This window comes from Cottoperca gobio, chromosome 12 (genome assembly GCF_900634415.1).
Source record: "Cottoperca gobio chromosome 12, fCotGob3.1, whole genome shotgun sequence".
NCBI lineage: Eukaryota > Metazoa > Chordata > Actinopteri > Perciformes > Bovichtidae > Cottoperca > Cottoperca gobio.
The window spans coordinates 20651647-20664078 of NC_041366.1; positions in this window are offsets into that span (position 1 = coordinate 20651647).

Sequence of the window (12432 nt, forward strand, 5' to 3'; positions counted from 1 at the left end):
CAAAATGCAAGATGTTAGATTGTTTATTGTCATTATTTTGTGTTAAAGACAACAATATATAATTTACTCAGGGACTAAAGTGCCAGCAAAATTATAATTTCTATAATATCGTACAATATCAAGGCAGCATTACAGTAAAGCAAATGCTTAACAATAACTGAGGCCAATGAGTTCATAAGAACATTTAAATTGATGACTGTCATTCTTGCCCCGTCACTGTGTCACCACGAGGGGGAGCTGTCAGTCTAATTATGGCAAAGCGTGTCCTGCACTCTCATCTGCAAGAAACTGAGCAGCTGCATCAACTAAAAACTCTCCTGCACATTGAAAACAGAGGACATTATGAAACATTACTCCCTATGTTTCTGCTGTGTCATCCTAGAATTTCACAGGAATGTTCCACCACTCTGCACCACAATGCATTTTCTGTTGACATCTGGCTCTGTTCCTTAAATCAGAGCTAATGCCTCTTGGGATCATTACCAAAAAGCCTTTTCACTTAGCTATAGCTAATAATACTTTTCCTTTCCCTGTAGATCACTTAGTAAAGTGAAGTTAGAGTGTCATGGAGGAAGTGACCCATGTCTCTCCTCCCGTGTGTGCAAGCCGAAAGAATATATCAAGCGTTATCCAGAACTAACAAAGAAAACAGAGAAGATGCTCGTATCAGAATGACAATGCAGTGAATCTTAATCAGGCTGACAGAGAGATGTCTGTAGAGTGGGAACAATCTGTTCTTTTCACAACCTCCGTGTCTGAGAAGTGAAGGCAACGCGGAAGAGCCTTAAACCTGCATTCTTTGTAATTGCCAGCAGGGGGCGACTCCACTGGTTACAAAAATAAATTAGATTGTATAATAATAATAATAATAATAATAATAATAATAATAATAATAATAATAATAATAATAATAATAATAATAATAATAAATTGAATTGATATAATAATAATAATAATAATAATAATAATAATAATAATAATAATAATAATAAGCTTTATGTGTATAGCACCTTTCATACAAGAATTGCAGCCCAAAGTGCTTCACAGCAAAAACATAACAATTAGTACAAGGACAGGATAAGAGCATTTACAGTACAATAATCACAGTGTAGATGTAAATGAGTCTGAAGTACCAAAAATAGCTGAATTAAAATAGCAGATAAAATAGCAGCCTTTACACATTTTTTGACATTTTCATAATCCCTTTGTCTGTACTTTAATCTATATTTGTCTTTGCAAATAATCCACATACTTTCTTCCTGTCCCTGTTCTCTGCTTTCTTCTCCCATAACATAAACTGTCTTTTATGTTCTTCAATTGTTTTCAACGCTTCAGATTTAATCTTTCTCTTTGACATTACTTTTTCCTCTTGCTCTCTCAACCTTACTTTTAACTTTCTTACTTCCTCAACACTAAATGATCCTCCTTCAGGAAACCCAAGCTTTAAAATGTATGAAATCATTTAAATTAGTTTAAAGTGGCTAAGATAAAAAAATATAAAATATCACTATTAAAAGGCTAAAGTAAAGAGATATAAAATATCACCATAAAAAGGCTAATGTAAAGAGATATGTTTTTAGTTTACTTTTGAGGATATTGAGCGAGCTTGCCTCCCTAATGTCTGCAGGTAAAGTGTTCCATAGCTTTGGTGCATAATTGCAAAAGGCTGCATCCCCAATGTTCTTTTGGATGTTTCTGGGAACATTTAATAAACCAGTAGTGGATGATCGTAATGTTCTTGGGGGCACATAGTTTATTAGAGAGTTGGCAGTGTAACTTGGTGCGGTTCCGTTTAGGGCTTTGTATACAAGAAGGAGGACCTTAATATCAATTCTAAAAGTTACTGGAAGCCAGTGTAGAGCGGCTAACACTGGACTGATGTGGTCTCTCCTCTTGGTTCTAGTCAGCAGCCTCGCTGCAGCGTTTTGGATGAGCTGAAGTCTCTCCGTTGGTTTTTTTGGAAGGCCGGTAAAGAGTGCGTTACAGTAATCGAGTCGGCTTGAGATAAAAGCATGGATTAGTTTTTCAGCATCCTTTTGATTTATAAATTGTCTGATTTTTAGCTATATTTCTAAGGTGGAAGAATTATGTTTTTGTCACCTTGTTTATGTGGGATTTAAAGCTTAGATCTGAGTCTATGATAACACCAAGACTTGCGACTTCAGGTTTAATCAAAGGAGTAAGTTTCCCCATGTTATTCAGCATCATCTCTCTTTTTGTTACAGGACCTACTAGTAGGATTTCAGTTTTGCTCTCATTTAATTTTAAGAAATGATTGCTCATCCATTTATTTATTGCTGACAGACAGGTGGTGATGGAGTTAATAGCTGTAGCATCATTTGGTTCAGCAAAGATGCACAGTTGTGTGTCATCCGCGTAGCTATGGAAGCACATATTGTGTTCTCTGATGATGTCCCCCAGTGGTAGCATGTATAGGGAGAACAGTAATGGACCGAGGCAGCTCCCTTGTGGAACTCCAAAGTGGGCATCATGCTTCTCTGACACATGATCTCCAAGCCTGACAAAATACTTTTTCCCTTTGATATATGTTCTGAACCAGTTTAATACAGTCAGAGGGATCAACCAGTTTTTCTAGACGATTAATTAGGATGTCATGGTCAATCGTGTCAAATGCTGCACTCAGGTCTAGCAGGATAAGAATTGAGACCTTGTTTGTATCAGAGTTTAGTCTGAGGTCACTAATTATTTTAGTCAGAGCAGTTTCGGTGCTGTGGCATGCTCTGAAGCCTGATTGAAATTCCTCCAGTTTTCTTTAAGAAAGGAATTTATTTGGACCGAGACTATTTTTTCTAGTATTTTGCTGATGAATGGAAGGTTAGATATTGGCCTATAGTTGGTCAGCGTATTACTGTCTAGGTTAGGTTTCTTTAGCAAGGATTTTATAACGACTGTTTTGAAGACGTCTGGGAAGATGCCCGTTAGAAGAGACGTGCTTATAATATGTAGGACGTGACTTGAAATGCTGTCGAATATCCGCTTAAAGAATGCTGTAGGCACAAGAGGTGGAGGAGTTACATTCCATCACAGTTTTATGAAGCTCAGTTAATGTGATGCAGGTGAATGTTCCCATGGTTACATCACAATGTTTGCAGATGTTCTCTGTGTCTGCATCATAAGTGATGCTGGCTCTGATTGAAGTTATTTTATTATTGAGGAATAATGCAAGTTCTTCAGACTTTTCAAGACCTCAAAGCCGCTTTACAATAGTAGGGGAAGTGGGGGAGGGGGGCTAGCAAATGATAGTTGAGAAGAGGTGCGTCTTGAGGCGGGACTGAAATATGGAGAGGGACTGAGAGTCACGGATGTCTTGGGAGAGGGAGTTCCAGAGCATGGGTGCTGCCCTGGAGAAGGCTCTGTCTCCAAAGCTGCGCAGCTTGGATTTGGGGGTGGAAAGGAGACCAGCTGAGGTGGATCTGAGGGACCGCAGGGGTTGGAAGGGGGAGATGAGGTCAGTGAGATAGGAGGGGGCTAGGTGGTGGAGGGCTTTGTAAGTGAGGACCAGGAGTTTGTAGTTGATTCAGAGGGAGACAGGTAGCCAGTGGAGTTCTTTGAGGATTGGGGTGATGTGGTGCCAAGATTTGGTGTGTGTGAGGAGTCGGGCGGTGGAGTTCAGGACCAGTTGGAGTCTGTTGATGGAGCTTGTGGTGATGCCATATAGAAGGGAGTTACAGTAGTCAAGGCGGGAGGAAATGAAGGCGTGAATCAGTCTTTCAGCTGCTGGACGCAGAGACGGTCTGATTTTTGCAATATTGCGGAGGTGGAAAAAGGACATTTTGACAATATGGCGGATATGGGGCTCAAGGGAGAGGGTGGGGTCGAAGATCGCGTCAAGGTTGTGTGACTGAGGAGAGGGGGAAACAGTGGTGCCATCAATGGTGAGTGTCAGGTTAGAGGTTTTGCTGAGTGTGGATTTGGAGCCGATGAGGAGGAGTTCAGTTTTGTTGTTGTTAAGTTTGAGGAAGTTGTGTTGCATCCAGTTTTTTATTTCTGTGAGACATGATTCGATGTGGGAGAGGGGTGGGTTATGGGGGGATTTGGTGCTGAGGTAGATCTGAGTGTCGACGGCATAGCAGTGGAAGTCCAGGTTGAAGTGGCGGAGTATCTGACCGAGGGGGAGGATGTAGATTGTGAAGAGGAGGGGGCCGAGTACTGAACCTTGGGGGATGTCTTGGGTGACTGGCGCTGTGGTTGTGATGGGAAATGAAGTGGGATCTGTCGGACAGGTAGGACTGGAGCCACCTGAGTGCAGTACCCTCGATACCGATGTCCTTGAGTCTGGAGAGCAGGATGTTATGGCTCACGGTATCAAAGGCTGCACTCAGGTCAAGGAGGATTAGGATGTTGAGGGAACCGCTATCAGCAGAGGTGAGGAGGTCGTTAAGGACTTTGAGTAGTGCCGTTTCTGTGCTGTGGAGGGGGCGAAAACCAGACTGGAGGGGTTCAAAAAGGTGATTGGCATGGAGGTGGGAATGGAGTTGTTTGGCAACAATGCGTTCCAATGTATAGAAGTCTATTAGGAAATGAGTCTACTTAATTTATTACCTTAGTAAACATTTTCCTAATGATTTTATAGTCTCAATCACTAGTTTCAAGTCAAGTCATTTTGTAAATTATTGTCCCGTTTAGAGTAGTAGCTTATAGACGATAAAGCAGGGTACGCTTTAGGGCACGGTTACCTTTTGATTGACAGTTCGACACCGCGCTGTTGTCCATCGGTCGCTTAAAAATGTCTTGTTTAGCGTTCAGTTGTACTTACCTCCATCATCTCGTGTCACTTCTGGTTGCAAAAAACAAGATGGCGACAAACAAAATACCAAACTCAAGGCTTCAAGTCACGCGTGAAGTCACAGTGACTACATCCACTTCTTATAGACTCAGCATTATACTTGTATATCTATAGTATTGACTTAAAAGCTTTAAGTCAGCTTCCTTTTCTGCAAGTGGTATAATTAACACAAGACCAAAGGTCTACGGCCATGCTAGCAGCCCTGTGAGGCTAGCATGCTTTGAGCTAAATGCTAATCTCAGCATGCTAACTAGCTCACATTGACAATGCTAAGATGCTGATGATGTTTAGCACAAATAATGTTTTTAGTTAAGCATGCTAACATGTGCTTGTTAGCGCTAAACACAAAGTACAACTAAGGCTGATGGGAATGTCATTCGTTTTGCAGGTATTTGGCAAATTCAATTTCTGACCTTGATGAACTTGTCAACCTCCTGGTGTTAGGTCCTATTGAAGGAAAAGCCAGGGGATCACGAAAGTAATTATACATCGTCTGGATCCCATGACTGATGCCAGAACATATTGACGTGCTGGTGGTGTTAAGAGGACACAGTCTGGGGATCATCAAAGTCATAGGATTCCTCCTCTGGGATATACTGTAGGCCTATATGTGCTCTGTATTTCATGGCAATCCATCCAATAGTTGTTGAGACCAAACAGTCTAGACCAAAGTAGTGGGCTGACGAGCTTAGCCTCCCTAAAGCTACTGGCATGGTTAATAACGTTCAGTTAGCGCGCTGGTTAGCGGTGCACAGCAGTCATCTGAAACAGACACAACAGGGTTCAGCGGGTTCAGATACACACACAGACCACAGCTGTGAGCTTGCTTGTCTTTGTGAGCTATATCCTGAAAAACTAGGTCAGAAACTATAATTTTCTGCTCTCTGCTTCTTAACAAATGTGATGGTAAATCCCAGCCATCATAGTAGGAATACTGCATGTACAGTATACTGTACCGTGTCATGACAGAGCGTGTAAAACTCTCAGTGGGCTCATGTAAACTGATTGATTGAACTTTCTGCCCCTCCGTTTCTGTCTCTATCGGTCAATTGTATGTTCAGACACCCACACAGTCTCTCACACACACATACACGCACACACAATGGGTTGACACATTGGTGTTGTCAGCTCAGCAGGGTGTTGGTTAGCCCAGAGAAATACCACAGAGACAGCCAGAGCAGAGCGACTCCTCAGTGATGGAGTCTGTGCACCTGAACTTTCCTCTCCAGGATTATATTGTGTCCTATATTGTAATGTATTTTATGTATTTTTAATTGTAATTGTAATAATAATAATAATAATAATAATAATAATAATAATAATAATAATAATAATAAAATAAGCTTTATTTGTATAGCACCTTTCATACAAGAATTGCAGCCCAAAGTGCATCACAGCAAAAACATAAAAATGTGTACAAATACTATAAAGCATTTACAGTACAATAATCACAGTGTTGATGTAAATGTGAAATAGCACTAAAAATAGCATTAAAAATAGTATAAAATAGCAGAATAAAAATAGTAAATAGCATTAAAAATAGCATTAAAAATAGTATTAAATAACAGAATAAAAATAGTAAAAGTGGAAAAGGCTAATAGTTAAGAGATAAAATAGCAGCTTTAATAAAAGCATTTAAATGAGTTTAAAGTGGCATAAGTAGCAGCATTAAAGATTGTATAAAATATCACCATTAAAAGGCCAAAGTAAAGAGACAGTGTTCTACTGTAGAAAAACACGTTTTTGATGTTCACAGAATGTTGCAGTACCAGTGTGTATTTTCTGATTATAATGGACAACCCTGCACATCACAGCATCTCTAATCTCTCAAGATACACTTTCCTTTCTTGCTATCTCTTGCACACACACGTAGTTATTCACTGCTGTATCTTTTACGTTTTGTAAGTTTTGTAAGCAGTTATAATTCAAGCAAAGGGCAGACTGGTGTAGCTGTAAAGAGAGGAACATGGATATGATTCAATGGATATGAGTCAATTTCAAAAGCAAGAGCAGTCCCACACTGTAATACTTCATCACAAGTAAAGGGCCTGCATTCTTCTTAATTATGTAAAAATACAGAAGTATTTTCTAAAAGAATTCGAGAATAAAAGTGCATTGACATTAAAGCTTCATTTGAATGTTAAAGTGGGTCGAGGTGGTGTCGTTAAATTTAACTACTTAACACAATTCTATACAATGTTTAGGGTAGTTTAATCAAAATCAATGTATCATATTTTATATTTAATTTAAGGTGATCGTGTGCTTTGTATGTGAAATCTTAATCTGCAATGTAACAAATAGCTAAGAGTAGAAAGTAATATTTCAAATCAAATTGTATTATTTATTTATTTCTACAAACCCTAAAGGATATGTTCCTATTGTAAAATAAATGCACTTGGTTGTTAGAGTATGAACAATGGCTTAAGAAAATGTCATCTTGCCTTAAAATGGAAAAGATAAATAGTTAAGGGTGAAGGACACTTTCTAAAAAAAGGTTTGCGGATAATGTGATTGAAATACTGGCTAATGAGTGGAATGATACAGAAAAACTAGTCCATGCATTTGTTACTTCATGGCTGGATTACTGCAACTCATTGTTATCAGGTTGTCCCAAAAAGTCGCTTAAGACTCTTCAGTTGATCCAAAATGCAGCGGCACGTGTATTGACTAGAACAAGGAAACGGGATCATATTACTCCTGTATTAGCTGCTCTGCACTAAAATACAGAATATAATTCAAAATCCTTCTCCTGACTTACAAATCAATTAATGGTCAGGCTCCAGCATATCTTAAAGATCTCATAGTACCTTATAAACCAACTAGAGCATTGCGCTCCCAGACTGCAGGGTTACTTGTGGTTCCTAGAGTCTCTAAGAGTACAATGGGAGCCAGAGCCTTCAGCCATCAAGCTCCTCTCCAGTGGAACCAGCTTCCAGTTTGTGTTCGGGAGGCAGACACACTCTCCACATTTAAGAGCAGGCTAAAGACTTTCCTTTTTGATAAAGCTTATAGGGCTGGCTCAGGTTTGCCCTGGATCAGCCCCTAGTTATGCTGCTATAGGCTTAGACTGCCGGGGGACACCTCCCTGCTCTCTTCCTTCTCTTCCTCTCTCCACCCCTCCCTCTCTTCTTCTCCCTCTCTATCTGTATGTATGTATGTAAATGTATGTTACTAACTCATCATCCGGGGCATCATCCCCGGAGTTTCTGTGTCTCATGTGGCAGGTTGCCACTGATAAAGTTTACGTCAGGATCAGGAATCGTGGCTGCGCCTGCTGCCCTGGTCCTGCTGGACACCGGGAAGCCTTTTTGACATTTTCCTGGATTCATCCATACTTTCTCTTTTTCAACACATCATTTCTGTCAAATGTTGTATTTGTACTATGTTGTTTATCCTGTACACACGACATCTATTGCACGTCTGTCCGTCCTGGGAGAGGGATCCCTCCTCAGTCTCTCCCTGAGGTTTCTTCCATGTTTCCCCCTTTAATTGTGGGGTTTCTTTTAGGAAGTGTTTCCTTGTGATATGCAAGTGTCTAAGGACAGAGGGTGTCGTAACCTGTACAGTCTGTAAAGCTGTTTTGTTTTAGATATTTATTTTTATTTATTTAAAAATTGTTTGTAGTTTTGTCATTTGTATTTGTTGCGTTAATATTTCATGTAATACTTTTTATTCTACATTTCTCGCTGAGATAGGAGAGTAGCAACAAAGCATAACGTATATATATATTTTTACAATACTCGATGCTTTCCACCATTGGTCAATTGATCCACTTCACATTTTCTTCATTGAACAACAAATAATTTAGGTTTAGAAGGTTTAACAATTCAAACACTCATGTGATAACTGTAATATAAAGATACAGATCAACCTTGTTCAAGATAAACACATGGCGCTGGTCGGCTGTGCCACTGCTTGGCCTTTAGCGCTGTAGAAGTTGGCACTTGCATGACTTACAAGGACACCTAAATGACATGTTTCTAGTTACACCTGTGATTTTCCTGCTAAAGGTGTGTAGTGATTTATATCAGTTAAAGTGTAGGACTAAAATAAATGTATTTAATGTTGTAATTAATGTAAATGTTAATAACTGATGTGCACATGAACATTATGTGCCAACTCTGCACAGGAGGAGCCGGCGAGATGCAGCCAGTGAAAAGATGTTTTATCCACAAACCCTCTCTCACCATGGCAATAAGGTCTTAACTGTGGCCCCATGCCAAGTGAGGGCAGATGGCTGTCTCCATGCCAACAAATAATGAAAATAAACCAGTACAGCAAGTGCAGGCTCAGTTTGATGCAATAATTGTAACAAGAACTTTATTTTAGTTTAAAAAAGAAAGTGCATAAAGGCACAATGAGTGAGATTTTTAAGCTACGGTTTGTAAAGACAACATTCGAAGATGGTTCCTCCTCCCCGGCTCCACCAGGGTTACGGTGCTCGCCAGCCACAGATTCTCTCTCGTTTTGGAATGAGCCTTGTCCTCTCGCTATACTTGCGTTTCTTTGCCATTTTTGTAGCTTTCTCTTGGATGCGTGCTTACGATCTAGCTGGTCGCTACGTTTTATAGGAGTTGACGCCCAGAAACATCCCAAACACTGCAAAATAAGAAGATCCAGGCGGATCTGCCACACACTTCTAGTGTATGTACTTCTTGTATGAATCTTTACATATTTAATTTAAGAAAACACTGCTCATAGTGTCTTTACCAGTAAAAGAAACAGTAAGTACAAAATATGCTGAAATAATCAGAATATTTTAAAGTTGGAACATTGAAAAAACAGTAAAATAAATCAGGTTAAAAACAGTACAATTTAAGAAGATGCTAGCCCACCCAACAAAATACCCTGAATACTTGTTTGTCAAACGTGAGGTTGCAGTAAGCTATAACCCTGTGAGCAGACACTATTAAAATAGATTTACTGACACATGTACAGAACAATTTTCGGAGTATTGAAAATTAAAGAGGACCTCAACTTGACCCTTGGGGGACACCACGGATGAGGGAGGCAGATGTGGAACAGATCCTCCCATTTCTAACACAACGGTAGGAATTTTCCAAACTGTCAATCAAATGTGTAAGGACCCACATGCAGCACACAGGAAACCAGGAATAGTAGACACAAAGGTTTATTCACCAGAACCAGCAGGTACAGGAAATCACAAGACACAGGCAGAGATAATCTCACACAGAAGAGGATCTCACTCAGACACAGGTAACTCGAAGTCGGAGATGTGGAAGCCAAGCTCGAGGTCGGGGACAGAAGGCTGGTGAGTATTCTGGGGATATGACGCGGCGGGTAAGTCGGAGATAGGCAGGGTCGGTAACAGGAAATCAGTCCTGGGGTAATCGCTGGAGAGTCTGGCATAACGTAGAACAATCTGGCACTGAGCGAGTGACTGGGAGAGGCTTGATTGTAAATTGGCAGCAGCCTGAGCCCAAGGTGAGGTGATGAGGTGGGAGTGGCTGGCTGGTGAGGTGAGGAGGAGGCCGGGTGTGGAAAAGAACGGGGCTGAGGTGAGAATTAATGGAGCAGACTGTGACATAATTGAGTGGTGGACAGTATCAAAACTAAGCAGAGTTTAAAGAAAGCAGTCGCTTTAGTCACTTTGATGAGGTGACGATTTCAGCGCTATGAGAGGAACCGAAATCCGCTCTGAGCTTTAGACAAAGGATAGAAAAGCATGAGCTCTGAAGTCGTATCCACACTATATTTGTACTTTTCTGAAGTAACTCAATCAGACCTAAAAACGTTGCCACCAAAGTGGGATTTGGCAGCATTTGCCAGCTGAAAGAGGTGTGGCGAGCTGCACTAAAGCAACATGAGTGAACAAAGAGAGCTTGAACAGAGGAGGGGCCCTGTTCATAAATACTGCAAAATGATTTGATGTAAAATGGACATCAGTACCTGGCAAATAATCAACAATGTGAAGGATGAATACAGTATATACAGTGTATAGGGGGATGAAAATGATTGTATAATTCATCCTATTGTTTTATAACCCACAAAGGTCAAATCACCTTTCAATAAGTGTTCAGATCATTATGTGCAAACTAATACTGTTACCTGTAGGTGTATACTTATATTTCTTTATTATTTTTCCATTGTGTGTTGTCTTTTGTTCCTTCACTGAATATATCTCTCACCCAGTGCATTATACAGTGCATCTCACTTCTTTGTTGTTTTTACAAGTGACCTGGGGCATCGCAGGATTTGAGGTTTTGTAAGACCCACAAGGGTTCAGGGTTTTTGAATTATTAAAATCCTTACATTTTCATTTTTTTAACTGTCTGTCTGCACACACACACACACACACACACACACACACACACACACACACACACACACACACACACACACACACACACACACACACACACACACACACACACATGTGTATGCATGCAAGCTTATCTGTCAATCCTCCTGAAAACTATACACAGATACATACACATGCTCATCCCATCCTTGTCTGTGTCTGGGAGACTTTTGGTGGCAGCCTGTTGTATTTTTAATGCCTTCCTTCTTTCCCAGCTGTGTATGATGAATGTTTGATTGCCCCTCCCATGGCTTTAGGAGAATATGACCAAGCCCAGCCCAGCAGGCCACAAAGGCTCTGAAATATTCACATCCAGGAGCTGCTGAGTGGACTCCTGTTCCTGATAGCCTTGTTAAAGTCGATAATGCACCTGCAGTGGCCCCATCCATGAGACCGAATCACATCAATGAGGCTGGCCAGGGGGACATCCAGCATAAAAGTCTGTGTGTGTGTGTGTGTGTGTGTGTGTGTGTGTGTGTGTGTGTGTGTGTGTGTGTGTGTGTGTGTGCGTGTGTGTGTGTGCGTGTGTCTGTGCGCGCATCCTTTTATGCATCCTGTGCCATCAAATGTGTGACGTTTGTTCTTCCAACAGTCGGCTACAGTTCTGAAGTCTTTCACAAAGAGCCACATTTTAGCTGCTACTTTAGATCACCCTCCGAAGAGGAGGAGGAGGAGGAGGAGGAGGAAGCATCTTTCATGTTTACATCGAGAAATAAAATGGCCTTATTATTCACTGCCAACTGCATTTATCATCTACACATAACAATCATACGCGCTGTTACCTTTCTGATAAAATATGACAGACTGGAATCCTTTGATCCGTTCATTTGTAGTTGTTCCTCTTTAACCCTCCTCTGATTTGATATTTCTTTCATACACTTGTTTTTGTTAGATGGAAGCTTTCCACAATCAAAGAGCTTTTTGTTTGTTTGCTTTGTTTTTCAAGTGCATCTCTTGAAACTCCCTGTTAGACTGCGAGGAAACAACCTGAGTGAGATCAAAGATACTGCGATCAGACATTTGTGTCAATTGTCTTTACATATAAAGAGTACTTGTAGCCTTAGAAGCGTTACGCATATGGGGTGAATAAAGACAGAAACAGCATGTTTCGACTATGCTTGGTTCATTTCTAATATTTTTAATACATTTGATTTGCTGTGGTGATATTGGAAGAACAACAATGTATTGTGTGTTCTGTATTTTTAAAGAAAAAATGCTAAATATTATGATGAAAACATGTCTGGTGGAACTTTATAAATAAATATAAATATATATTCATTCATTCATTCATTAATTAGTGGTG